The sequence below is a fragment of the Aphelocoma coerulescens genome, unplaced genomic scaffold (genome assembly GCF_041296385.1).
Source record: "Aphelocoma coerulescens isolate FSJ_1873_10779 unplaced genomic scaffold, UR_Acoe_1.0 HiC_scaffold_39, whole genome shotgun sequence".
Lineage (NCBI taxonomy): Eukaryota > Metazoa > Chordata > Aves > Passeriformes > Corvidae > Aphelocoma > Aphelocoma coerulescens.
In genome coordinates this window covers 1,310,945-1,338,569 of record NW_027183733.1, presented here as the reverse complement: position 1 = coordinate 1,338,569, position 27,625 = coordinate 1,310,945, and positions in this window count along the sequence as shown.

Genomic DNA, 27,625 nt, shown 5'->3' with positions numbered 1-27,625 from the left:
AGCAAGACGAATCTTTTCATTGTTGGCTGAGCAGTTTCTAAGTCGCAAAAGTAAAGGCAGTTTCAGCACGGCCTCTTTCTTTCAGAACCTTTTCTGTGCCATCATGAACATGCTCAACATGCCACTCGCACCCGCTGAACTGCATCAAAGGCCCTGGAGATAGGCGCTTTCCTTCAAGCTCTCTGTAGCATCGTACCCTCCACCTCTGGCGGATCCCAAAGCCCTTCCAAACATCCAGCAGCTGCACGCAGAGAACAAGTGCTAGAACAAGGCGTTGGCCTTCCTAGTCCTTTTAAAGTCTGTGAACTAGGCGAAACATTCCAGTGAGCAGCACTTTCCTTCGCAACTATATCTAGAGCATCATCACATTCTCTCCAAGTGGGTAAGTCCACCCTTGCAGCGCAGCGTTTGCAGCCACAGTTCGGACTGAGAGATAGGCCAGGTGAGAAAGCATTTCTTGACTATCCCTCTTCTCTGGAAGACTTGATACTCGCAGCGCGACCACGTCCACACACCTTCAGTGTGGCCAGGTTCAAGCAGCTAGAGCTCCCAGAGATGGGAGAGTCAGGAGAGAAGACGTTCCAAAAGTACCGTGTACTTACAGCAGCATTAAAACTGTGCACAGCAGTCTGCAGCACTGTAGACTGCGGCTTCTCCGACAGACGAGCCATCCCATTGTTGCCTCTCGCAGCCTGCTTGCTAGCTGCTCTCCTGAAGAAAAGAACTAGAAGAAAAAGCCAATGCTGGGCTGCACCTTCCCCTTGCCTTACGTAAAGCCACCTAAACTCCCCGCTGCACTCTCTACTTCCCCTCTCCTTGGAAGCGACCACTGTGTTTGCTGCATCTCGAAGCCTAAAGTTAAGCGCCAGTGGTTTTGGGGATGGTTGGAAGAGGGATAAGTAGTAGCACAAGGAAGTAGTTGTCGTTGAACTTCCTCCTTCTCAATGCTAACGTGAATTGGGCAGGCAGGCGAGTGCTAGCCACGCTCCTTTCTCAGTTTGTACGCTGCGGACACGAGTCCGGTGCTCTGCGCCTTCGTTCGGCCTCTTTAGTACCCATGTCGCTCTTTCATTCAGCCGGAGTCGAAGCGTCGTCTACTTCTCGCCCAGAGAGCACGGTGCCGGCAGCGAAATGCCCCAGCCGACTGCTTCTGCCGACACACGCCTGGTCGATGCACTTTCCCTCGCAGCGACATACAGCAGCACTTTCGGTCTTTCTTGTCGTCCAAATGGAAAGGGAAAGATTCTCTGCTATGTCCCGCCCAGAGAACAGTTTTAGGTCAACCAGCACGCCCAGAGCTTGCCCTCGACGCGTGGAAACTTGTGTTTGCACCACATTCAAGTGGTAGCCGTCTTTCCTTTACAGGCTGCAGAACGCCGTCAGATCCCGGTGCTCTCTGCACCTGCCTTCTCAGTTCCAATACCGCCGCGCACAATACAGCTTTGCAGGAAGCAAACACGCGGATAGTCATGTCGCTCAGAAGAACGTGCCAGGACGAAAAGATGTTCTTCCTTTCTCCTCGTCGCCCATATTGTGGTGCTGTATTAAAAGCCTTGGCCAGCGAAAGGCTAATCCAGCAAGTGTTTCTCACCTGATGCATTTCGCTGAGGGAGAGCTGAGGAAAATCCTTGCACAGCTCACTGCGGATGCGTGCAGTACACATGCTGAAGAGCGGCAAAACTCAAAGCCATCGCTGGGCTTCAGTTCTGTCCAGACGGCAGAAGGCGAAGAACGAAGCAGCTGGGCATCGCGTTAACGTACTCAGTGGACCGAATTTCAAATGTTCAGCCAAGAGCTGCTTCACAAGCAGATTCAGCTGAGAATGCTCTGGCTGCTTCACAAAGTAAGGCGTAGCCGTTGCACTCTATCACACTATCAGGCCAGAAGAAGTTTCTTACACCTTCAATGCTGCAGAGTCCATGCAGCTGGAGCACACGCAGTAGGACGCGTCCAGATAGACGGCGTTCTTCAAGTACCCCCCTCCTCCAAGCAGCCTTGAAACTGAGCACAACACACTGCGGCTCGGGAGCTTCCTTCTCAGATAGACGTGCCGTCACGTTATTCACTCTCGCAGCTCCGTTGCCCACTAGCAGCAGGTGCTACCAAAGCAAAATGCTCCAGAAGTAAAAAGCACTGCTGAGCAAACCTTTTCCTTTGCCTCACGTAAAGCACTGTAAACTGTCCGCTGCACTCTTTATTTCCATTCTCCGCTGCATCTACCACTGTCATCTCTGCATCTCGAAGCATAAAGCTCGGCACAATTCTTCCCAGGGAAAGCTGGAAGAGAAATAGGTAGCAGCACAAGTAGCTGCAAGTGGAACTTTTGTTTTCAACTGCTAACGTGAATCCGCAAAGAAGCGAGCGGCAGCCACGCTTCTTCTTGCAGCCTGTGCGATGCGCACACCAGCTCGGTGCTCTGCGCCCTCATTCGTATGCTCTTCGTACCATGTCGCGCTTTTCATTCTGCCGGAGTCGAAGCGTCGTCTACTTCTCGCCCGGAGAGCACGGTGCCGGAAGAGAAATGCCCCAGCCGACTGCCCTTCCGAAACACACCAGGGCTATGCACTTTTCTCGCAGCGACATACAGCAGCACTTTCGGTCTTTTCTTGTCGTCCAAATGTAAAGGGAAAGATTCTCAGCAATGTCGGGCACAGAGAACAGTTTTAGGTCAACAAGCACGCCCAGAGCTTGCCCGCGACTCGTGGAAACTTGTGTTTGCACACATTCCAGTGGCAGCCCTCTTTCCTTTACAGCCTGCAGAGCGCCGTCAGATCGCGGTGCCCTCTGCACCTGCCTTCTCCCTTCCAAGTACCACTGCGCACAATACAGCCTTGCAGGAAGCAAAGGCGCGGATAGTCGTCTCGCAGAGAAGAACGTGCAAAGACGAAAAGATGTTCTTCTTTGCTCCTTCTCGTCGCCCAGATTGTGGTGCTGTACTGAAAGCCATGGCCAGCGAAAGGCTAATCCAGCAAGTGTTTCTCACCTGATGCATTTCGCTGAGGGAGAGCTGAGGAAAATCCTTGCACAGCACACTGCGGATGCGTGCAGTACACATGCTGAAGAGCGGCAAAACTCAAAGCCATCGCTGGGCTTCAGTTCTGTCCAGACCGCAGAAGGCGAAGAACGAAGCAGCTGGGCACCGCGTTAACGTACTCAGTGGACCGAATTTCAAATGTCCAGCCAAAAGCTGCTTCATAAGCAGATTCAGCTGAGAATGCTCTGGCTGGTTCACAAAGTAAGGCGTAGCCGTTGCACTCTATCACACTATCAGGCCAGAAGAAGTTTCTTACACCTTCAATGCTGCAGAGTCCATGCAGCTGGAGCACACCAAGAAGGACGCGTCCAGATAGACGGCGTTCTTCAAGTACCCCCCTCCTCCAAGCAGCCTTGAAACTGAGCACAACACACTGCGGCTCGGGAGCTTCCTTCTCAGATAGACGTGCCGTCACGTTATTCACTCTCGCAGCTCCGTTGCCCACTTGCAGCAGCTGCTACCAAAGCAAAATGCTCCAGAAGTAAAAAGCACTGCCGGGCTGTACTTTCGCCTTGCCGCACGTGAAGCACCATAAACTGTCCGCTGTACTCTTTATTTCCCTTCTCCGCCGCATCTACCACTGTCATCTCTGCATCTCGAAGCATAAAGCTCGGCACAATTCTTCCCAGGGAAAGCTGGAAGAGAAATAGGTAGCAGCACAAGTAGCTGCAAGTGGAACTTTTGTTTTCAACTGCTAACGTGAATCCGCAAAGAAGCGAGCGGCAGCCACGCTTCTTCTTGCAGCCTGTGCGATGCGCACACCAGCTCGGTGCTCTGCGCCCTCATTCGTATGCTCTTCGTACCATGTCGCGCTTTTCATTCTGCCGGAGTCGAAGCGTCGTCTACTTCTCGCCTGAGAGCACGGTGCCGGCAGAGAAACGCTCCGGGCTTCTGCCTCTGCCGAAACACGCCTGGGCTATCCCTCTCAGCGTTAAGTAGCACAAAATGCTGTCTGCGTTGTGGTCTTAATCTTAAGGGAAAGATTCTCGGCTTCGGCTAGCACAGAGAACTTTGCTGGGACAATACATGTGTTTTATTATCCTTTCCCGCAAGAAGACTATGGTGCTTCTTTGGAACTGTTGGCCAGTGTAAGGCTAATCCAGCAAGTGCTTCTCTCCTGACACATTTCTCTGAGCGAGAGCTTCGGCGGACAGTTGGGCTCTGCGAAGCAGAAAGTCTGTGCTTGCACGTAGCGCTGAGGAGAATCTGTGCACAGCGCGCTCTGGATGCGTGCAGTACACACACTAAAGAGAGCCAAAGCTCAATGTCTCAGTTCTGTCCAGCGCCGGAAATTGAGAAGAACGCAGCCCCAGAGCTCTGGGCTGGAGTGTGCGATGGTTATGAGCTGTGCCGCTCTTCTGCGTGTCTACTGCACGCATCCATAGTGTACAGTGCAAGGATTTTCCTCAGCTCTCGCTCAGCGAAATGCATTAGAAGGGAAGCACATGCTAGATTAGCCATTCGTTAGCCCACGCTTTCAGTAGAGCACCACAATCTGGGCGACGAGGAAAAGCAAAGAAGAACATCTTTTCGTCTTTGCACGATCTTCTCTGCGAGACATCTCTCCACGTCTTTGCTTCCTGCAAGGCTGTAAGGTGCGCGGTGGTACTTGGAAGGGAGAAGGCAGGTGCAGAGAGCACCGCGATCTGACGGCGCTCTGCAGGCTGTAAAGGAAAGAAAGCTACCACTTGAATGTGGTGCAAATACCAATTTCCACGCGTCGCGGGTAAGCTCCGGGTAAGCTTGGTGACCTAAAACTGGGCGCTGAGTGAGACGTAACCGAGAAGCTTTCCCTTTGCATTCCGGCTCCAACGCAAACAGAATGTGATGCTACTTAGCGCTGCGAAGGAAAGTGCATAGCCCTGGTGTGTTTGGGAAGAATCAGCAGCCTGGAGCGTTTTTCTGGAGCCTTTCTCCGCTGGCACCGTGCTCTCTGGGCGAGAAGTAGACGACGCTTCGACTCCGGCAGAATGAAAGCGCGACATGGTACGAAGAGCATTAAAGAATGAGGGCAGAGGGCCGAGCTGGTGTGTGCATCGCACAGGCTGCAAGAGGAAGCCTGGCTGTCACTCGCTTGTTTCCGGATTCACGTTAGCGTTTTAAAACAGAAAGTTCCACTTGCAGCTACTTGTGCTGCTGCCTATTTCTCTTCCAGCGTTCCCTGGGAGGAATTGTGCCGAGCTTTATGCTTCGAGATGCAGAGATAACAGTGGTAGATGCGGCGGAGAATGGAAATACAGAGCACAGCGGACAGTTTATGGTGCTTTACGTGAGGCAAGGGAAAGCGCAGCCCGGCAGTGCTTTTTACTTCTGGAGCATTTTGCTTTGGTAGCAGCTGCTGCAAGTGGGCAACGGAGCTGCGAGAGTGAATAACGTGACGGCACGTCTATCTGAGAAGGAAGCTCCCGAGCCGCAGTGTGTTGTGCTCAGTTTCAAGGCTGCTTGGAGGAGGGGGGTACTTGAAGACCGCCTTCTATCTCGACGCGTCCTACTGCGTGTGCTCCAGCTGCATGGACGCTGCAGCATTGAAGGTGTAGGATACTGCTTCTGGCCAGGTAGTGTGATGAATGGAAACGGCTGCGCCTTACTTTGTGAAGCAGCCAGAGCATTCTCAGCTGAATCTGCTTATGAAGCAGCTTTTGGCTGGACATTTGAAATTCGGTCCACTGAGTACGTTAACGCGGTGCCCAGTTGCTTCGTTCTTTGCCTTCTGCGGTCTGGACAAAACTGGAGCCCAGCGATGGCTTTGCGTTTTGGCGCTCTTCAGCGCGAACACTGCACGCATCCACAGTGTGCTGTGCACGGATTTTCCTCAGCTCGACGTACAATCATTTTCTTGCTGTTTCCAGAGTCTAAACTCTTCGTGGAACTCTCGCTCAGCGAGATGCGTCAGGAATGAGGCACTTGCTGGATGAGCTTTTCGCTAGCCAAGACTTTCAATACAGCACCACAATTCAGGCAAGAAGCAGGAGAAAGGAAGATCATCTTTTCGTCCTTCCACGTTCTTCTCTGCGAGATGACTACCCGTGTCTTTGCTTCCTGCAAGGCTGTAAGGGGCGCGGTAGTACTTAGAACTGAGAAGGCAGGTGCAGAGAGCACGGCGGTCTGACGGTGCTCTGCAGGCTGTAAAGGAAAGACGGCAACCACTTGAATGTGGTGCAAACACAAGTTTCCACGCGTCGCGGGTAAGCTCCGGGTAAGCTTGTTGACCTAAAACTGTGCGAGACGGAGCTGAGACTCTTTCCCTTTACATTTGGACGACAAGAAAGACCGAAAGTGCTGCTGTATGTCGCTGCGAGGGAAAGTGCATAGACCAGGCGCGTGTCGGCAGAAGCAGTCGGCTGGGGCATTTCGCTGCCGGCACCGTGCTCTCTGGGCGAGAAGTAGACGACGCTTCGACTCCGGCTGAATGAAAGAGCGACATGGGTACTAAAGAGGCCGAACGAAGGCGCAGAGCACCGGGCTGGTGTCCGCAGCGCACAAACTGAAAAAGGAGCATGGCTGGCACTCGCCTGCCTGCCCAATTCACGTTAGCATTGAGAAGGAGGAAGTTCAACGACAACTACTTCCTTGTGCTACTACTTATCCCTCTTCCAACCATCCCCAAAACCACTGGCGCTTAACTTTAGGCTTCGAGATGCAGCAAACACAGTGGTCGCTTCCAAGGAGAGGGGAAGTAGAGAGTGCAGCGGGGAGTTTAGGTGGCTTTACGTAAGGCAAGGGGAAGGTGCAGCCCAGCACTGGCTTTTTCTTCTAGTTCTTTTCTTCAGGAGAGCAGCTAGCAAGCAGGCTGCGAGAGGCAACAATGGGATGGCTCGTCTGTCGGAGAAGCCGCAGTCTACAGTGCTGCAGACTGCTGTGCACAGTTTTAATGCTGCTGTAAGTACACGGTACTTTTGGAACGTCTTCTCTCCTGACTCTCCCATCTCTGGGAGCTCTAGCTGCTTGAACCTGGCCACACTGAAGGTGTGTGGACGTGGTCGCGCTGCGAGTATCAAGTCTTCCAGAGAAGAGGGATAGTCAAGAAATGCTTTCTCACCTGGCCTATCTCTCAGTCCGAACTGTGGCTGCAAACGCTGCGCTGCAAGGGTGGACTTACCCACTTGGAGAGAATGTGATGATGCTCTAGATATAGTTGCGAAGGAAAGTGCTGCTCACTGGAATGTTTCGCCTAGTTCACAGACTTTAAAAGGACTAGGAAGGCCAACGCCTTGTTCTAGCACTTGTTCTCTGCGTGCAGCTGCTGGATGTTTGGAAGGGCTTTGGGATCCGCCAGAGGTGGAGGGTAGGATGCTACAGAGAGCTTGAAGGAAAGCGCCTATCTCCAGGGCCTTTGATGCAGTTCAGCGGGTGCGAGTGGCATGTTGAGCATGTTCATGATGGCACAGAAAAGGTTCTGAAAGAAAGAGGCCGTGCTGAAACTGCCTTTACTTTTGCGACTTAGAAACTGCTCAGCCAACAATGAAAAGATTCGTCTTGCTTCCCCGCTACGCGCAGGGTTACATCCTTTTATGTCTCCAAGAGGCAGCATGCACAGCGGAGCTCTTCCACCAACTGCTTCCACACGACTGGGGCCGCGCCAGCCAAGCGCTTTTTGCCGGGCACTGTCAGCGCTCATGGAAACAACCACACGACGGCGCTGCAGACTTGCAAAAGAAGGCCAAGCACCTGGCCCAGCTCGAAACCACCCCAAGGGCAGACAGAGGCAACTTGCAAACGGCCCTGCACTCAAATCAACGGTGTCAGGACAAAAAGGTTGCCCTCATCTTCCCCTTCCAAGAGCACACTCTTCTTTACACCACACCTCTTTGGCCCAAACAAATCTTTTCCCTCTCGCAGATTCCGCCCACCAGCTTGAAACCATCTGGCAAAAACAGGGCTCAAAACAGTGCCAGCTGAGGAAGATCTTGCTGCCTACAACTTCACCTGCACCCCTCAAACTAGCAGCATACACGCTGTTCTCAGCACTCTCCTTCTCAGCTCTAGGTACCATCCTAAGCCTTCCCTCTCCCAGAGTCAGGATCCAAAGGCAACGGCACCAGGGACTGCTCACACACTGAAGGCACCAGGACAAATAGCTTAAGAGCTTGGCCTTTGCATTCCCACCGACAGCTCAACAGCTCGAACCCAGAGAGAGCTCTGCCTGTTGGGAAAAGCCTTTAAAATCCCTAGGAGTACCTGATGTGCACATCCAAACCTGCCTTCCTTGCCAAAGAGAGCAACTACAAGCCCATCTCCAAAGAAACGGCATCCCCTCCTCCAAAATACAACACATCCAGCGACTGATCCACCTCCAGTATTGAATATGTCCAACAATTGCCCCCACACGCACAGGGGCCAGAAGAGAAATGTCTTGCTGGACTATTCCTCCCCACAGTACCTTAACATCTGCTCCAGCAACACTGGCACTATGTCCTTGCCTTCCCAAGGAAAGGCACTCCGAGTCTCTTGGCCTTGCCTTGTCTAGTTCTTCTTAAGGTACCCTTGCTCTGCTTCCTTTGCCTACGTCTGCCTTGCCTCGCACTGCCTACAACTTGCTGGCTTTGCTTTGCCCGGCCTACCACTCTTTCCCTTGCCTTCCATGCAGGCAAGGCGCTGCAAACCGAGTGCAGGCAATTGTGGGCAAGTCAAGGGAGAGGTAGGCAAGGCCAGAGCAGTGAGGGGAAAGCAAATGGAGTGGTAGGCAAGAGAAGGTCCAGAAGTTAGAGGCAAGGCTGGCTGTAGGAAGGAAGGGCCACTGATGGGAAGGCCAGGCAGAAACAGGAAGGGCTCAGCAAGCCAAGGCCCTGGAGGAAAACAGTAGGCAGGTCATGTGCTGGGCATGGCCGTGCAAAGGAATGCAAGGCTCCAGAGGGCTAGCAGGGCAAGGCAAGGCAACTGTTGTGTTGCCAAGGCAAGGCCAGGCAAGGCAGGTGAGAAGTACATTCAAGGACTGCTGGTACACAAAAGTGGCCAGGACCAAGTGCTCTGTGTGGCCTTGATCCCGCGTGGGTCATCTCTCCTCTGTACCTAAAAGACTTGAGCTACCTGCTTTCCCTTGTATGCAAAAGAACTCTCTTTCTGGTCCCCGAGCTCAAGGGCAAAATGTGAATTGCCCCTCCAAGGTTCAAGACATGCAAGGATTGCTCCCAGACAAAGGCTGCCCACAGAGATGAGTGTGGCAACATGCGTCCTCCCCTGGTCTTCCTCTCATGGGATCCTGAAACACCGGAGATGCTTGAGAGCTTTGAGATTCCTCGGAGGAGCAGAAAGGGCAGGGCAAGGCCCAGAAATGTCATTGAAAAGGGGTGTTGAATTCCAGGTGGGGGAGGGGTGAGCAAGGTCATGCAAGGCAAGGGAGGGGTTCAAGGGCAAGGCAAGGCAAGTGGTGGCTTTGCGAGGCGAGGCAAGGCAATGAGGGTCCTAGAAGGAAAAGGAAAGATGAGGCCAGACCTAGACGAATGTGAAAGGAAGTCAGGTGGGGGATGGGTGAGCAAGTCAGTGCAAGGCAGGGGAGAAAAGGCAGGTTGAGGGAAGGCTACAGAGGGGGCAGCAAGGAAATGCAAGGCATGGGGAAGCATGCGAGGAGTGGGTGCTGCCAGCCGGTGGGGATGGCAGGGGCGGGGCCACTGCAAGTAGCATGGTGGGGATGTGGAGGGGGTGTTAGTGTGCGGGAGGTGTGTGTGTGTGTGTGTGTGCAGTGGAGTGCAGGGTAAGTGCAGGTGTGTGTGTGCGTATACGGGGGTTTTGTGCCAGGTGCTGTGCCGGGGAGAGCCGTTCCACCGCAAGGAAGGTGTGGGAGTGAAAGGAGTAAGATAGATGTGTCTTTACAAAGAGACCGTGTGAATCTCTCCTTAGACAAGGCTAGGAATTTACAGGGAGGGAAGTAACAGAAGAAAGTATTCGTTCTAGAAACTGTTACTAATCAACAGAGACTGTTGCTCAGCCAAGGCCCTGCTAAATTCCCGAACCTAGAGCAAGGCAGCAAAGACTTCCCAGCATTAGGAATAGTTTGGTTTTCTTCCTTTTCCATTCCAAAAGGGGAGTGCATATTAGAGGGGGGCATAGAGTAGGCAGTTCCGGAAGTCTGTAATTCCCGAGTACCTCAGAGGGTGCTGTTGCCAGGAACTTAACATCAGAAGGGGGCTGCTTCCCGCAATCATTTGAGAGACTCCATGGCAAAAGCCCCATGGCCTCTCCCTGGAGTTGAAGAATGTTACAGGACTCCTCTGTCTCCTTTTTGGTGGATGAAGAAACTCAGAAAGCCACACTTCTGCCAGAACTCTCCAAGATGCCCCCTTTGCTCCCCGTGACTCCATCACTGCCCAGGAAGCTGTCTTTTCTACCACAGCAGTTTGACATACAGTTAAAAGTCGTGTGGCAGAGAAAAAAGGCAAGAATTGGTTTCCAAGGGATGGCAAACAAGAGATACCAGAACCTTTGGCCCTACCAATATTAAAGCAACTCCATTAAGAGAGTCCTTGCACTTCCTGAGGATTGGCAGAAGCCTATCTCATGATGTATGTTGCTGGGGGTCTTTTTAGACTGGCAAAAGGAGCTGTTGAAGGTTGCTTGATCTGTGCTAAAGCCAACAGCCAAGTTACAAAGTAACTTGCTAGAGGAGGGAGGCCTTGGGCTGCATGGCCCTTCCAAAGATGCCAGGTGGATTTTCCGGAGATGCCCCAAGTGGCAAGGCTTAATATCTTCTGGTAATCGTATGTCAGCTAGCAAGGTGGCCAGAAGTATTTCCAACTACTTCAGTAATGACGGGATCAGTTCTTAAGGCATTTTTGGAACAAATCATTCCAAGATACAGCATTGTAAAAGCAATAGATTCAGATAGGGGAACTCATTTTGCAGGAAAGATCCTTCAAGGGGTTTTGGCTTCTTTAGGAACACATTGGAACCTCCATAGGCCCTGGCACCCCCAGAGCTCGGCTCGGGTAGAAAACAATGAAGAGAGAAATAAACACCTTTTGAAGCTGGTAATAGAAACCAAGATGCCATGGGTAGGGCTTTGGACATTGGCTTTGGTGAGAATGAGGGCCCAACCCAGAAGAGAGATTCAGTTATCTCCCTTTCAATCGTTGTTTGCAATTGCCCTCCTGGTAAGTCTCCACCCAGTGGGGGGGGTAGAGGCAAGTGATGCATTTTTAAAACCATCTGTGGCCAGGATCCTGCTTCTTGTGAAACCCCTTCAACAGGAAGCTCAGCTGGCGCAAGCCCGGCCTTTGGACTTTGCTGCTTTTAACATCCAACCAGGAGATTGAGTCCTAGTTAAGGAGTAGAAAGAAGCGCCAGTGCTGGTGAAATGGTGTGGCCCATTCCAAGTGTCACTGACGACAGAAACAGCCGTCAAGTAAGCTGAACACAGGTGAACCCATCACTCTCGGGTCAAGGTCTCTGAAGCCTCAGAGATTTGCACATCTCAGCTGGAGGAGAAGGCCGGGAGGCCGTGACTGACACTCTGCAGGAGTGGGCCGGAGCAGTAGGCAGTGCTTCGACATCGGAAGAAGCCCCGCAGTCCTACCTTCAGACCGTCTGCTGAAATAGACTGTAAAGGCATCCCTCCTCTAGAATCTCCACTCACTTGGGGGCTAATACTTGTGGCCATTTTGTTACGTTAAGTGGTTTCTGTGTCTTCAATTGCCACAGGTGCTGCAGAAGACAACGGGAAAATTAGACTAGCTAATTAGATGACACTATTAAAACATTTTCCTTACTAATTCTACTTTGATATGGTCAGCTGAGTTTAGGCCAGGAGTGGGAGAATCAATTTGCAGCCTTAGGAGAAGAAGTAGCAAAAGTTTTTAACCTTAGCAATTGCTGGCTCTGTGGAAGGCCAGGAGGATCTGAAGAGTGGCCATAGTTGGCTAGCCCAGCTGAACCTAAATGGTGGGTCAATGTGAGGGCCACAGTGGGATGGGATTTGGGGCCAAAGAAGGAAGTTCATGGCCACTTCATTCTTCTCCAACAGGCACTTATTGCCTAAATAGGATAGGGCGTGTCTTTGTAGGAAAAGGCAATTGTCAATTGACTTTCCCTCTGGGCTTGAACAACTGAGTTTGGACCCCCAATTGCCCTCCTTCCAATTGTTCCAAATATCAAGGCAAATGCAATCAAATACCTGTTCGGCTCACTAACAGTAGCTGCGTAAGGCGTTCTTATCACACTTACCAAAAATATTTGGAAGCCTGTAAAGCAATGGGGAGGGACAAGGGGTTTTTTTGACCACCTGTTTTTGAGCAGTCCCCACAAAAATTCCACAAGTAGAAGACATGTTGTTTGTGATTATCAGTGGGAATGGCCACACCGGATTGGAACTCAAAGCCTTTTAGTGAGTTCTGCTCCAAATCCAACCAAGCAGCTTGCAGATGTAAATGTAGGTAGGAACCCTGTGCAGGAGCTTGGAAATGCAAATGCTGGGACCCTTATGGTGGGGCAACTCTTGTTGGAGGACCGTTAGGCCCGGGAATCCTGCTGTATTTTGAGCCACCAATTGATGACCATGGGTAGGTTCCTTTGCTAATGGAACATGGGCTTTGAAAGGACAGTATTGGATTTGTGGCCAACATGCTTAGCTCAGGTTACCTCCAAACTGGTCAGGGATATGGTATATTTAGTAGACTGTTGTTCTTTTTGCTACTACAAGTTCTGGGAAATCGCTTAGGAATCAAAATCTGTGATGATTTAATTAGAGAAAAGCAGTCAGCTGATGCAGCCCTGGCTGGAGGGAGCACCCCAAAACGGGGAAATGATGAACGGCCAACAGAACAAGTTACCCAACACGATGGACCAGCCCCTTGGAAACCTAAGGAATTAATCCCAGATGCCTGGGAACCCATTTATCATTTGAAGGAGATAATTAGGTTACAAGCTGTCTCAGAAATAATTACCAACCAGCCAGCCACAGCGCTTGACCTTTTTGCTGAGCAACCCACTTAAATGAGGAAAGCGGTAATTCAACATTGGATGGTATTAGATTATCTGTTAGCAGAAGAAGGAGGAGTTTGTGGGAAATTAAATGACTCGAGCTGCTGTTTGCAAGCAGATGACAGCGGAAAAGTGGTCAAACAAATAACAAAGGAAATAACGTCAGCTCGTGGACCTGTCCAAATGTTGAAAGGATGGGGATGGGACATGTTTTCATGGTTAACTGGCCAGCTCTGGGCTAAATGAATACGATTCCTCCTCTTATATGCTATCGCAATTCTCATCTTTTTACCATGTGTGACACCATGCTGGCTGCAGCTCTTTCAGCAGGTGCTCAAGGGGATGCCGCTAGCAGCCATGCCTACCTGATCCAGAAATGACTACAAAAGGACAGAAAAGGATGTCACTGCAAATAATAGCAAAACCCAAGAAGACTCCAGAAGAAAAAATTAAATCCATGGTAATTAAGGTTTGTAAAGGCAAATACAGAGCAAATAAAAAGAGGAGGGATTAAAAGGAATGAGATGGATGAGTCTTTACAAAGAGACCGTGTGAATCGGCCTGTAGACAAGGCTAGGAAGTTATGGCTAGTGAAGTAACAGAAGAAACTAGGAGTTCTCTAGAACTGTTACTAATCATCAGAGACTGGTGATTAATCAAGGCCGTGTTAAATTCCTGAACCTAGAGCAAGGCAACAAAGACTTAAGAGCATTAGGAATGGGGTTCTTTTCTTTCTTCTCGATGCCAAGAGGGGGGTGCATATTAGAGGGGGGCGCATAGAGTAGGCAGTTCCGGAAGTCTGTATCTCCCGAATACCTCAGCCAGTGGGGAAAAGGAAGAGGGTGCTGTGGCCGGGAACTTGGCATCAAAAGGGGGCTGCATCCCGCAACCGTTTGACAGACGCCATGGGAAAAGCCCCATGGACTCTCCCTGTAGTCGAAGAATGTTGCAGGACTCCTCTGTCTCCTTTTCGGATATAAACCTCAGGCATCGTGGATTAATTTTCCCTAACGGCAGCGACCTGCCGCGTGGTCTCCGTGCTCCTCTCCAGCCCCCCGGGACGTGTAAAATAGTTCCCAGCGGCTCCCACCGCGCGTTGCAGACGGCTGCGCGGCCCCGGGGCTGCCCGCAGTGCTCCCCTGCCCCGCCAGGGCTGCCCGCGGGCTGCGGAGCCGCCTCGCCACCGGCGCGGCCAGGGCCGGGGCCCTTCTCGACAGCAGCCGAGGGGCTGCGGAGCGGGCGGCTGCCGGACGATCAGCTATTTTATGCCGCGCGGTGCTGCCGCCTCCATCTAGCTCTCCATCGCGCCGCCGCCCGCCGCCCGCCTGGGCGCGCTCACGCTCGGCCGCGCTCGCCGCCCGCCCAGCCTCGCCGGAAGCTCTCCCGCCCGGGCTGTGCCCCGGCTCCGCCGGCAGCTCGGCAGGGCCCGGCCGCACGCGTGCTGCGTGGCTCGGAGCAGCCGCGTTGCGCCGCAGGCGACGGGGAAGGCGGGGCGGGCCGGCGCCATCGTGGTAGCGCGAGGAGAGGAGCGCCCGGGCGGGGCGGCGAGCGGCGCGGCGGTGAGCGCTTCTGCTTCCTGTCGCTCGGCGGCCGCCCACGGCAGGTGCCGTGTGACCCCGCGGAGCGGCGGGGCCGGCCGGGCGGTGCGCGGCGAGGCTTTCGGCCAGCGGCGGCCACAGCGAGAGGCTGCTGGCACTGCCCGTGCCGGTGGAGAGAGCGGGGATCCGAGGCCGGCCTTCCCCGGGCGACGAGGGGAGGCCGCCTTTGCCGCGCTGCCCTCCGTGCAGCATGTGGCCGATTCCGGCGAACCCGGGGTCTCCGCAGCGGCGCGGGCGGGAGGGAAGTGGGGAGCGCGCTCGGTGCCGTGCCGGCCGCTCCCGGCCAGCGCTGCACTGCGCCGAGGCGTTTTCCCGCCCGTCCTGGGAAGGACATAAGCGACACCGTAGTTGGAGCTTAGCTGTCAGGGGGTACAACTTCCCTCCATTGGCGACCTCCTTTTCCCTCTGATTCAGCTACCTTGTGGTAGGTGCGATGGTGCTGAAGAAGGGTGGCGGCTTGGCACAGTTGCTGTCATAGGTGGTGCGAGAGCTCCACGCAAGGAGCTTTGAGTGGCATGTGTGAGGGTAGGAGGGTACGGCACCCATAGCTGAAGGCAAAAAAGGTCAGGGCATGTCATCAGCCGCAGTCGTGCTAAGTTGTTCATCTTTGCAAACTGCTTGCCGAGTTGTTCCTTTCTTAGGTAATGGGGTTTTGTATCAACCAGAACTGCAAATGGTCAGTATTTGCAGACAAGGTTACTTGGACTGTTGTTGAAGTGAGTGTAGCAGTTTCTATGGCATTCTGCAAAAAAAGTGACAGGTCTCCCTGTGTTCCCCAGTTCTTAACAAAGATGAAGTTAACAAACCCCTGAAAAGAGGTTTTGCAAAACTTCAGGGATATTTTCCTACTAGTACTGTAGAGACAACCGTAGTCACCTTGTCTTTCCAAAAGTGAAGGTTCCCTATTTTTGTCCAAGAGCATCAAGTGCTTTTGATCAGCGTTTGTGTGCATGCATTAGCCTCGTTCTTGCTCTTCCTTGGAGAACTTTTACAATACTCACATGATCTGTGTAGGCTGCAGACTGCAGTGGTGAACTTCAAGGCTTCCAGCAGAAGGGAGATGCTATCCACATTTTGGATTCTCCTTAGTCTGAACCTTCAACGTCCAAGGCTTCACTTTTCAAGCAGTTGGAAGAGCTCCAAATTAAGACATGAACAGGTCTTAATTGACCTTGCCACCGCCTCAGTTAGTCAAGTAATGCTGTGCATTGGATTTGACTAGTGCAACATGTGCTTAAAATATGTAGAGTAACTCCTCGATTACCCTCTCAGAAGGGTTGGAATGGAGAACAAGGAGTTCCCAAGACAAATATTTGGTGTACGAGGAGTAGAATTTAGGAGTTGATTGCAGAGCACTGCATGCACAAATGTCTAAGGAGAATCCATCTTTTGATGTCCCATCTATGCTTGTTCTCATTTGAAATCCTGCACATTCTGCAGGCTGGTTTTGTTAGGCTTGGGGCTGGGGAAGGAGTGATGGTGGGGGAGGAGTGGGTGTTGGTTTTGGGTTATTTTTTTGTTTCCAGAATAGTGTACACAGAACTTGTGCCCAAAACCAGCAGTAGGAAACAATGCAGGTATAAAAGAAGGTCACAGAAATGTCAGATAATACGAATCTGAAAGCGCTTCAGTATTTTACTCAGGAGTTTCACTCTAACAAGGTGATTTTCCTTCACAGAAATGTAGTGGCAGGCTTATGCCATGCTAGAAGTGATGACCTTTCTCTGCCCCAAATTGAGCAGCAAAAGGTTTTGGCTCTTAATTTGAACCCCTGAGCCAGCTGTGTTTCAGGCTGCAGAAGCTGCAGCTGTTGTGGCAGACGCGGGGTGCAGCCCTGCCTGCCAGTTCCGAGCTGGCCTGCGCTGGTGGCAGCCGTCAGCGCCCGGGGTCCCCTGTGCCACCCATGCCAGGGCTCTGCCTGCCTGCCTCGCAGCCCTGGTAGCCTCAGGGAAACATCGCACTACTCCATCTGCTTTAAAAACAAACAAGCAAACAAAAAGCTCCCTGTAAATATATGTAGAAGTCTTGAAACTAATTCTCAGCGCTTGCTCGGAGTTTGTTGATGGAGCAAATGGATTTTGGATAAACTGCTATTGCTAGTACTACTTAGGTTCCTAAACTTCAGAAGGGAGGCTATGGTGGTCACGTACCCCTGAGGAATGTTGGGAACAGTAAGACAGCTCAGTCATTTCAAGGTGGCCAGAAAATGGGTGTGGCAGTGGAGTGGACACTCTGTGAGTAGGTAGCCTTAAGTCATGTAACGACATGCACTTCAGTGGGAATTTTGCATCAACACCAAGAGATTGTGTCATGATGTGTTGCGTAACAACAAATTGGGCCAAAATTCTGCTGATTTTGACCAAGGTGGATGGGCCACCTTCACTTAAGCTGGCAAAGGGACATAAGTCAATGATGTTTGAAAAACAGCCATGAAACATAGCCCCTTTAGTTTGTTGCTCTGTTGCAAGTCTGCAAAGCTCTGTTGACAGGTCATTGGAAGTAGCTGTTGGAATCTAAGTGCAGTTGGACGCTTTGTCAGTCAGCATCAGCAGGAGGCTTAACGGTTTAGGTTGAGAGGTGGTGCATGGTTTTTTTTCAGAGGAATGGCCCAGTGAAGAGCAGTGTTCACTGCCATGACTACCGTTGTAGCCTTCAAGAGCAATGGTTCATTCAGAGAGAACTTCCTTGGTTCTGCTGGTTTGGTTTCGCAGCTGGAGCAAAGGTACAGCACTGGAAGCAATTCCTAGGGCAGAAGCGGGAGATATCCGAAGCTCTGGACTTCGTTGCCTAAGTGAGCGTAGTCTAATTGGAAGAGTGGTGAGCATCAGTGATATCAGATTTTTTACAAGTTCTTAATTCTGTCAAAACAAGAAAGAAGGAGAGTGATGAAGATGAAATCCTTTCCTCTTCAATCTGCCTACGCAACAACTTCAGCTGTAGTTGTAATGTGTATTCACCTATTTTGAATTGCCCAAAACCAGGCCTAGAGATGCTTCAGAGTCAGAGAAGCGGGTATTTGCTTTATTCGGCGCTGGGTGCATGGGGGATCACTCCTCCTAACACACACACACAGAGCACTCCATACAGTCCAGCATTATGTGTAAAATTTATGAACATTCATCACAATTCTTGGGATAGGAGTGGTTCTAGAAATTACTTCTCGGAAGTCATTAATATCATTAGCATACGTGCCATGCATGCGCTGTGTACGCTGATGGGCGCACTGAGGAAGGCTCCTCTTCTTCCTCGAGGGTCTTTCTGATGAAGATCAGTAGTCTTTGTCACAATGCACTTTTTACCTTTCTTTCTGGAGCATGCGCAGTTCTTCGGTGGCTGATGCAGCGATCTCTGTGCCGGTTTTCAAAAGATCCTGTTCCTCTTATCTTGACAAGATTAAGGCGAATCCTGCTGCTTAGGTTTTGTGATTAACATTTGCTGTCTCTTAGTAGTTCACTCGTGTTTACATGAGTTAACTATGGATCAACCCCCTTCTCAATTTTAGCACTGAAAGGATATTAGAGTCATTTAAAGAGATGTCTCCTATGGAGTACTATAAAACTGCCATAATGGTAAGACGTTTTCATACAGTAGTTTTAGCACAGAAGTAATATATGTACAATCTTGGATGTTTCATCCTGCTGGCTCAGGAGCCAGTATTGAGCTTTTCTCCTTTAAATCCAGTCTTAGAGCTCTGCAAGGATCACTGCAGCATGACGTTGTGACAAGGGGATGCTGATTCATGCATAAACCTTTGACGCTTTCCTTCTATCTTCAAGCAGCTTTGAAAACCAGTGATTATCTGGCATGTTGCGACTTGAGAGTCATGGTAAAGGTTTCACCAAACACTTTGTAATATCAGGCTACAGCTTTCATTCCTAAGGAAAGAGCATTGAGCAGATTGCTGGCAAAATGCTGAAAGAATGAGCCAAAACCAAAATCCTTTAATGGGAAAGATGGAAAAAATTTAGATGTGTTTATTTGAACTAAAAATAATGTGGACCAAGCCTAAATGTATTTCACACTAAATTCTTAGAACTGATTTTAAGGGAAGAAGTGAGAAAGATGAATTCCCAAGCGGAATTTTCAGCAGCATAATATTGAGCATTTATTAGTAGAACAAAGGCATATCACAGTGCAGGAGCACTTAGCAATATTGCTAGAGGCGTGGCTCCATTCATTTTACTGTGAACTTTAGTACTTCTTTAAACATAGTCCTTAAGCCCAGAAAGTCATTTACACTTCACTCAACTTTCCCCCCTCCGTCTCTGCCCCCTTGCGCCAGCACACGCCAGCACACTGCCACCTCGGTCCTCTGAGTAGCTCCAGAATTGAAGGCAGGCACCCCCCTCCGGTGCCTCCTCAGTCTCCAACCTAATTTGTAGTTGATGGGTTCTTTGGGAGGTGTGAGTTTTGATGAGATAACAGACTTCCTGGGATGCATGCGGTTTATCTTCTTTGTTTCTTGAAGATGTCTTGGTTTCCACCTCTGTAATTTCTCAACTTAAAGGACATTTATTATCATGTGTTTCTTCCTACGTTTCCCAACATGTTACCACTCATTCGAAGTTACAATTTACTCTAGTCTTGTTTTTACTTACCTATATTTTACCTTAACACTATTTCTACATAGTACATTCTCACTTCTAAATGTTAAAGTGATAGATGCGAAAGACAAAATTTATCGTTCACTCATTTATCACAGGAGGAATGTGTTAGCTGCTTGTGTTGCAGTTCACTTGTAATTGTGGTCTATTACCGCAGGCCTGGGCCCTAGGGTGTATCACTGTGTCCCGCAGCCATAGGGAGGAGGAGGAGAGAAGATCCAGCAGGCAGGAATTGTGCACCAAGATTTATTCATTTAATTATTTCACAAACTCTTTTACAGACTTTTTTCTTCATAGTCTAATTGGACAAAGGATCAGCCCCCCCCCTTGGGGTGATTGGCTAAAATCCTAAACCATCCATTGTCAAAATATTTTTCTACTAGACCATAAACCAGACTTTTCAAGGTTGCAGGTGGCTTGGTTGTTTACATACTCTGCTACCTCTTCTGTGAGAGAGAAAAGTCTCTCACAGACTTAGAAAATAGCAAGAAAATCCTCGCTAGCAGCATTTTGGTATCTACAATTCCCCCTTTTTGTTTGATAAGATAACAACTCCACTATTAATCCTAAATAGAAATTTACATCAGTTATTAATTCTAAATATGTCCTTAAGGCTTTAACGATCTGACTCCATAACAAGAAATTTAAAGTTCAGTCTCTGCTTGTGGAAGGACCATCCCAGTCTCTGCTTGTAGAAGGACCATCTGCCTGATGGTCAACATCTTGGTCATCATCAGAAGAGTCTGATGGCTGATGATCTACATTCTGGTGGCCACTTGGATGGTTGGTGTTCTGGTCATCATTTGGAGGTTGCCTGTTCTGCCTCTGGTGCCGTAGGGCAGGGCGAACACATTTTGCAGCTAGCCACCGTACCCCAGTATCTGTAGAAACGCAAGCATAGCCACGACCCCAAACCATAAGTTCCCGCAGGCCTTCCCACTGGTTAGTGAGTAAATTCCACACCCAGACTTTTGCCCAGGGCAGTTGTCTCTTGCCTGCAGATTGCAATGAGAGAAAGTGATTCAGAAGAACAGGATTCTTTGAATTTTGTGGTACCGTAAGGTGATTAATTGTATACGAGCTTTTGCTAGTCGGCTTCAGTAACCAAATTCAAAGGTTCCTGTGAGAATCGTTGAAAAGCCATGATAACAGCCCTTAATTCAACTAACTAAGCAGAGTCTGACTCGGATTGGTGTGTTAATCAACCACTGCAAAGGCAGTGTAGGATACTGTGCACCTTTGCGCACAGTGACCCCTGCTAAAAATTTGTCCCGATCCGTATGCCCCAGGCTGCCAACACATCCCGTCCCCAAAGGTTAAGGGAAGTGGTAGTAACATAAGGCCTAATTGTAGCTGTGTGCCCCTCTGAGTCCTTCACCGTCACAGGCCGTTCGCTTCAATAGCTCTGTGTGGTTCATCCTCATCCTGTGATGGCCGATCCCACTGGGGGTAAAGGCCATGAGGGAGGCCACGCAGAGAAGGAGATGATAGTTACATCAGCACCAGTATCAATCAAACCTTGAAGCTGAGTCCAGGGCGGACGGGCGTTCGGCAGGATCAGGGTACACGTCATCTGTGGCCTTTGGTCAGAGATGTCTGCAGTCCAGAAGGCCTGCAGAAGTCCTGTAGATCCACTGCTGTTATCTTTGTGAGTTTGTTGTTCTATCCTGGGGACACAAGACTTAAAAGGCACTAATTTAGCAAGGCAGGTCTTTTCAGGAATAGTTACAGGGGGTTTTCAAATTCCCTATAAAACTGAGGACAAGGCTCCGAGGAGCGGATTCCCATCAATCCGACCTCATCCTCATCCTATCGCATTAAACCTGTTAGAAGCCAGACCTGAACAGCCCCTCTCTTCCTTTGTCTCTGAGCTAACGTGAGCCGACATCAACGGCTCCTGCCGTGTTTCCCTCTGCAAAGAAGCCAGCTAGCTAGCCCAGCAAGCTCTTTTCCTGATCCCGAAGTCGCTTCAGCGACGCGTGGAGGTAACGCAGCTGGACTGTCTCTGACCAGGGGCACGCCAGAGTCAGTGCCTCGAGCACCAAACGCTGCGTTATTGGACATTGAAGGTTCAGGCTAAGGAGAATCCAAAACGTGGACAGCATCTCCCTTCTGCTGGAAGCCTTGAAGTTCACCACTGCAGTCTGCAGCCTACACAGATCATGTGAGTATTGTAAAAGTTCTCCAAGGAAGAGCAAGAACGAGGCTAATACATGCACACAAACGCTGATCAAAAGCACTTGATGCTCTTGGACAAAAATAGGGAACCTTCACTTTTGGAAAGACAAGGTGACTATGGTTGTCTCTACAGTACTAGTAGGAAAATATCCCTGAAGTTTTGCAAAACCTCTTTTCAGGGGTTTGTTAACTTCATCTTTGTTAAGAACTGGGGAACACAGGGAGACCTGTCACTTTTTTTGCAGAATGCCATAGAAACTGCTACACTCACTTCAACAACAGTCCAAGTAACCTTCTCTGCAAATACTGACCATTTGCAGTTCTGGTTGATACAAGCCCCCATTACCTAAGAAAGGAACAACTCGGCAAGCAGTTTGCATAGATGAACAACTTAGCACGACTGCGGCTGATGACATGCCCTGACCTTTTTTGCCTTCAGCTATGGGTGCCGTACCCTCCTACCCTCACACATGCCACTCAAAGATCCACCTGTGACAGCAACTGTGCCAAGCCGCCACCCTTCTTCAGCACCATCGCACCTACCACAAGGTAGCTGAATCAGAGGGAAAAGGAGGTCGCCAATGGAGGTGTTATAAACATATATTATATTGGCTTCTCGCAAAGTATAAAGTAGATATTATATAATGTTAGAAATGCTTTTTGCTGTGTGGATGTAGTTTTCTTTTTAGCAAGAATGTTAGCAAGTGTGAGCACGTAAGATAACCTCCAAACGAACAGAGGATGAGGCCCGAAAAGCTGCTAATCAGCACTTTGTCTAGGGAGCAAAAGGGCCCAAAGGCTACTCCGCCCGGAGAACAGGCGGCCAGGAGAGTCCAAGAGCCGTTATCACCACTCTGCCCGGAGAGACGAAGAGGCCCAAAGCTGCAATCAGCCCTGTCTGTCTGGAGAATTAAGAAATCCACCCTACCATCGACTCTTGCCTAGCGGGCCCAACCCCAAGAATCAAGAGAAATAAAACCACAAGGCAGAAGACTACGCATGCTCTAAAAAGGCGGAACCAAGGAGTGGCCATGCAGAACAGCTCCAGGAAAAGTTTTAATATGAATAAAGAACAGACAGTAAAAATGGTATAAAAAAGACTCACCTCTGGCATCAGGTGTGCTCTTGGCAGAGCACCAAGGCACCCGGCCATTACCCCGTTGCTTTATTTGATGTGTCTCTTATTGTCTTTATATTAAACCCTTTAAATTCTCACAGGAGAGTGAACCTCGTTTTTCACAATTAAGGGCTCGTCCCGGAGCTACACCTCGCCTCTGAAAAGCGTGGGAGGATTCAAGAAGCAAGGGTAAGGCGCCTCCTGCCCAAGTTGGCAGGACCTTTGCTTAGCATCCTCTGGCGTGATTTGGTGGCAGCAGGGCAACACCCGGAGGACAAGAAAGACACAAAAATAAAGCAAATGAAAGAGCGCTCTCGACAAAAATCCCACAGACACTGGAAAAGAAACAGGACTGGGAAGTATTGTCCAAAGAAAAAGGGGGTGGTTACGGGAGATGAGCGTGTGTGAATGAGACGTGGGCTGGTTGCCCCCAGATCTGCGAAGTGAGTGTGGCAGTCTCTGAGTGCTGCCGTTCCGTCTTGTTCACGAGAACAGCGGCCAGCGAGGAGACAAAGCGAGAGATAAGCGGAGTGAAAGAATCTCCGGGGGTGACTGGGACGGGGTCCCAGAGAAGGGGTTGCAAAGTGGGAGCTACCCCCCCATATGCTGGGTTGAGGAAAACTCCAAGAGCACCCAGGGCCTAAAAGTACCCCAAGAGAGGTTGGGGTTTGGATGCTAGCAATGCTGGGTTGAGGGAAATCCAAGAGCACCCAGAATCCTAAGGATTATATCATACCCATGGGTGGATACTAACAAGTGACTTGAAAGAGGTACCTTATTATTCTGTTGTGAGTAGGAATGAGTGAGTGAACAAATATTAAAAAAGAGTGAATGTGTGAATGAAAAACTGTGTAATTCGAAGTTAACTTTGTTTTTGGGGAAGGTGGGCTCTAATAAATTTTTTGGTGTTTTTTGTACTGTGAAAGGGTGGGTAGTATTTTACAGCAGTGAAGATTGGTGTTTTAAAGGAATGAATTAGTATTTCAAAGGGGGGGATAAATTGGTATTTTGAGTAATAGAGAAGTCCTGGGAAAATGGGACAACAACCTAGTAAATTAAGTTCAAATTATAAAAGGGTGCCAGAGGATATACCCCGAGACAGTCCCCTCGGGGTCAAACTCGCAAACTGGGAAACTGATCCTTCTACAAAAGGAAAAGAGAAAGTAAAAATGATTCAATTCTGCATGAAAGAGTGGGTAAAAAAGGAAATCAGATCTGATCATGTGTACTGGCCAAAATACGGGTCTGATGAGGCATGGATTTGCCAGGCTCTAAATGTATTTGTAAATTCAAAAGAGCCATCTCACCCTGAGGAGAGAGAATATGCTTCTTGCTGGACAGGAATTACAAAACCTCTGGGAACCAAAGTCTTCAAAATATCAGAAACCGCAGAGGAAAAGCAAACAGAAGAGAAAAAAGGCTGAGACCCTTTAGAAGTATTGCCTCCGCCGCCAGCACCAGAAGCTGCCCTCCTCCCCCTGGCTCCAGCGCTTCCCCCGCCAGCCCCCCCTCCGCCCGCACCGGGGGCCTTTCCCCCGGCAGCCCTCCCGCCCCAATGGAGCTGGGGGGGAGCCCTGCCCCCGCCCATGCCGGGGATCCCACCCTTCCCATATATCTCGGGAATCCCAGCACCCTCAATTGCATCAAGGGAAAGGTCACACGTCCCGGCTTCAGCCCCTACCTCTCCTGCCTTGAGAAACCCGGCTTTAGCCCCGGTGCCCGCCTCCTGTGCTCCGGAATATCTGGCTTCACTGCCATACCCCACCCCCACCCTCTGCACCACAGAATATTCAGCTTCAGCGCCAGACTTTGAATCTGCCCCTCCTCCCCAGGGGAGTTCGGTGCTTTCTTCCCAAATCAACCCTCTTCTTAACGAAGGAGCACCATACCAGAATACAGGAGGTGCCATTAAGGCTCCGAGGCAGCCCAACAAGCCCTCCATTGCTAAACAAACAGAGGGAAGCCGAGAAATTCATTTCTTTCCGTTAAGAGAAGTACCTACGGGAGGAGGGGGAAGCGGCTTTGTGAGTGCTCCTCTAACCTCTACAGAGGTTAGGAATTTCAAAAAAGAAATTAAAGGATTATTAGAAGACCCCATAGGTACAGCTGAAATGTTGGACCAGTTCTTAGGTCCCAACATTTTCACTTGGGAAGAAATGCAATCAATAATGAAAATAATATTCTCCCAAGAAGAAAGAGAAATGATTAGAATTGCTGGAATAAAAATTTGGGGAAAAGAAAACCAACAAGGTCCACCCGGGGATCAGAAAATGCCCATTACACCTCCTAACTGGAACCAAAATGATGAAGCTGGGAGGGGACATATGAATGATTATTGTAATTTGATAATCAAGGGAATAAAAGAGGGGGCACTCTGAGGACAAAATGTCAGAAAGGCCTTTGAGGGGCAGCAAGGGAAGGAAGAAACCCTGACTGAGTGGCTGGAGAGGCTCCGAAAGAATATGAAACAATATTCTGGGAGAGACCCGGAGTCCCTAGCAGGGCAAGCCCTGCTAAGAGTTCACTTTGTCACTCATGCCTGGCCAGATATTAGAAAAAAATTGGAAAAAATAGAAGATTGGTATGAGAAACCTTTACAAGACCTAGTAAGGGAAGCTCAAAAGATATATATGTTCGGAGGGATGAAGAAAAAGCCAAAGTGGGAGCAAAGATCATGATAGCCACTATGCGAGAGAGTACCTTCCAAAAAAAATCTAAAGCCCTCAGGTAACACTCCTAAACATTCCAGATTTAGAAATGGTGGAAAAGAGAAAAATAAAACCTCAGCACAATCAAGATTCCAAGAACAACCCAGGGATGCCTGTTTCTATTGCAAGGAAGAAGGGCATTATCAAAGAGAATGCCCCCACCTGAGGAGGGATCTGAAAAGATTTCAAGAGACACACAGAGAAGAAAAATAGGGAAATCATGGGCTCTATTTTTGGGGGGATAAATACCATCTGGAGCCTTTGATAACTTTAAAAGTAGGCCCCGAAGAGGAAGTATTGGAATTTATAGTTGACACTGGGGCAGAAAAGACTTGTGTGATGAATATTCCAAAAGGGTGGGATGTAAGTAATGATATGGTAAAAGTAACAGGAGCAAAGGGGGAAGGATTTAAGGTCCCTGTCATTAAAGATGTGGTTATTGAAGGGGAAACAAAAATAGGGATAGGGGATGCTTTGTTAGCTCCTGAGGCTGGCAGCAATTTATTGGGAAGGGATTTACAAATCCAACTGGGGATTGGAGTCATACCAGAAGAAGGGAAAATGACGGCCAAAGTGTTTAAACTTAGCCAAGCAGATGAAAGCAAAATTAACAGAGAGGTTTGGGCTAGGGAAGGGAATAGGGGTGGACTAGATCTTGACCCCATAAGGGTCACAATTGAAAAAGAAGAAGGTCCCATTTGTGTACATCAGTACCCTATATCTTTAGAAGGGAGAAAAGGCTTAAAACCAGTGATAGAAGAATTAATAAAGGATGGGACACTAGAACCTTGTAAATCCCCTCATAATAGCCCTATTCTCCCAGTAAAGAAATCTGATGGAAATTATAAATTAGTGCAAGATTTAAGAGAAGTAAACAAAAGAACACGGGCCTGCTACCCTATGGTTCCTAATCCCTGCACTCTTTTAAGCAAAATTCCACCTCAACATCAGTGGTTTAGTGTGGTAGATCTTAAAAATGCCTTTTGGGCCTGCCCACTGGCAGAGGAAAGCCGAAATATTTTTGCCTTTGAATGGGAAGATCCAAACACAGGGAAAAAGAACCAGTTGAGGTGGACTAAACTGCCACAGGGCTATTGTGAGGCCCCAAATTTATTTGGGCAAGCCTTGGGAGAAATACTACAAACCTTCCCCACTCCCCCAGGAATACAATTTATCCAATATGGAGATGACCTTCTAATATCAGGAGAAGATGAAATGAAAGTTAAAGGAGCTACCATAAAGCTTCTAAATTTTCTTGGGAAAAAGGGACTAAAGGCATCAAAAAGGAAATTACAGTTTGTGGAATCAGAAGTAAAATATCTCGGCCACCTGATAAGCAAAGGTAGCTGACAACTAAGTCCTGAAACAATTACAGGGATTTTATCCCTCCCTCCTCCCTCTTCAAAAAAGGAGGTTAGGAGACTGCTGGGGCTACTGGGATATTGCAGATTATGGATTGAAAGATATACACAAGCAGTAAAATTTTTATATGAAAAATTAACAGGGGGAGACAATATACAATGGACCAAAGATGATGATGATAATAAATTAGAAAAACTGAAGTTGAAACTAGCCTCGGTACCAGCCCTAAGCTTACCCTCACTAGAAAAACCCTTTCATTTATATGTGAATGCAGAAAATGGAGTAGCTCATGGTGTATTAGTCCAGGAATGGGGAGGGGTGAGAAGACCAATAGCTTATTTAGCTAAACTATTGGACCCAGTAAGCCGTGGCTGGCCAGTATGCATTCAAGCCATAGCAGCTACCGCTATTTTGGTGGAGGAGAGCCGTAAGCTCACCTTTGGAAGTAAACTGATTGTATACACACCCCATGCGGTCCGAAATGTGCTAAATCAAAAAGCTGAAAAATGGTTAACAGACTCCAGGCTATTAAAATATGAAGCAATTCTGATTGACAGTAATGATCTAACTATAGAAGCAAGCAAAAGCCTCAATCCGGCCCAATTCCTGTATGGAGAACCAAAAGATGACCTGGCACATGATTGCTTAGAAATTACTCAATACCAAACAAAAGTTCGAGAAGATCTAGCTGAACAAGCCCTCTTAGAAGAGGAAAGAATATATGTGGATGGTTCATCCAGATGCTTGCAAGGAAAAAGAATGTCAAGATATGCCTTAGTCGATGGGATAAATATGCAGGCCATCGAAAAAGGAAAACTACCTTCAAATTGGTCGGCGCAGTCTTGTGAATTATACGCTCTAAAGAGAGCACTGGAGCATTTAGCACACTGTCATAGGTTAGCAAGCATAGTCCCGGAAGGGATATCCTTGCTAAGGGGTGCTTACAGCTTCCTCTGGGACCTGATAGAACCTATCAGCTGGCCAGTTTGAATATGGACAATTCTTTAAGCCACTTAAAGTTGTGACCGCCTCTGTGATCCACACTTAAGAACAGCAAACTCCCACCCCAGCTCTCTCTCGTTTCCGGCACTGGGACAGGTGGCTGCAGGCCC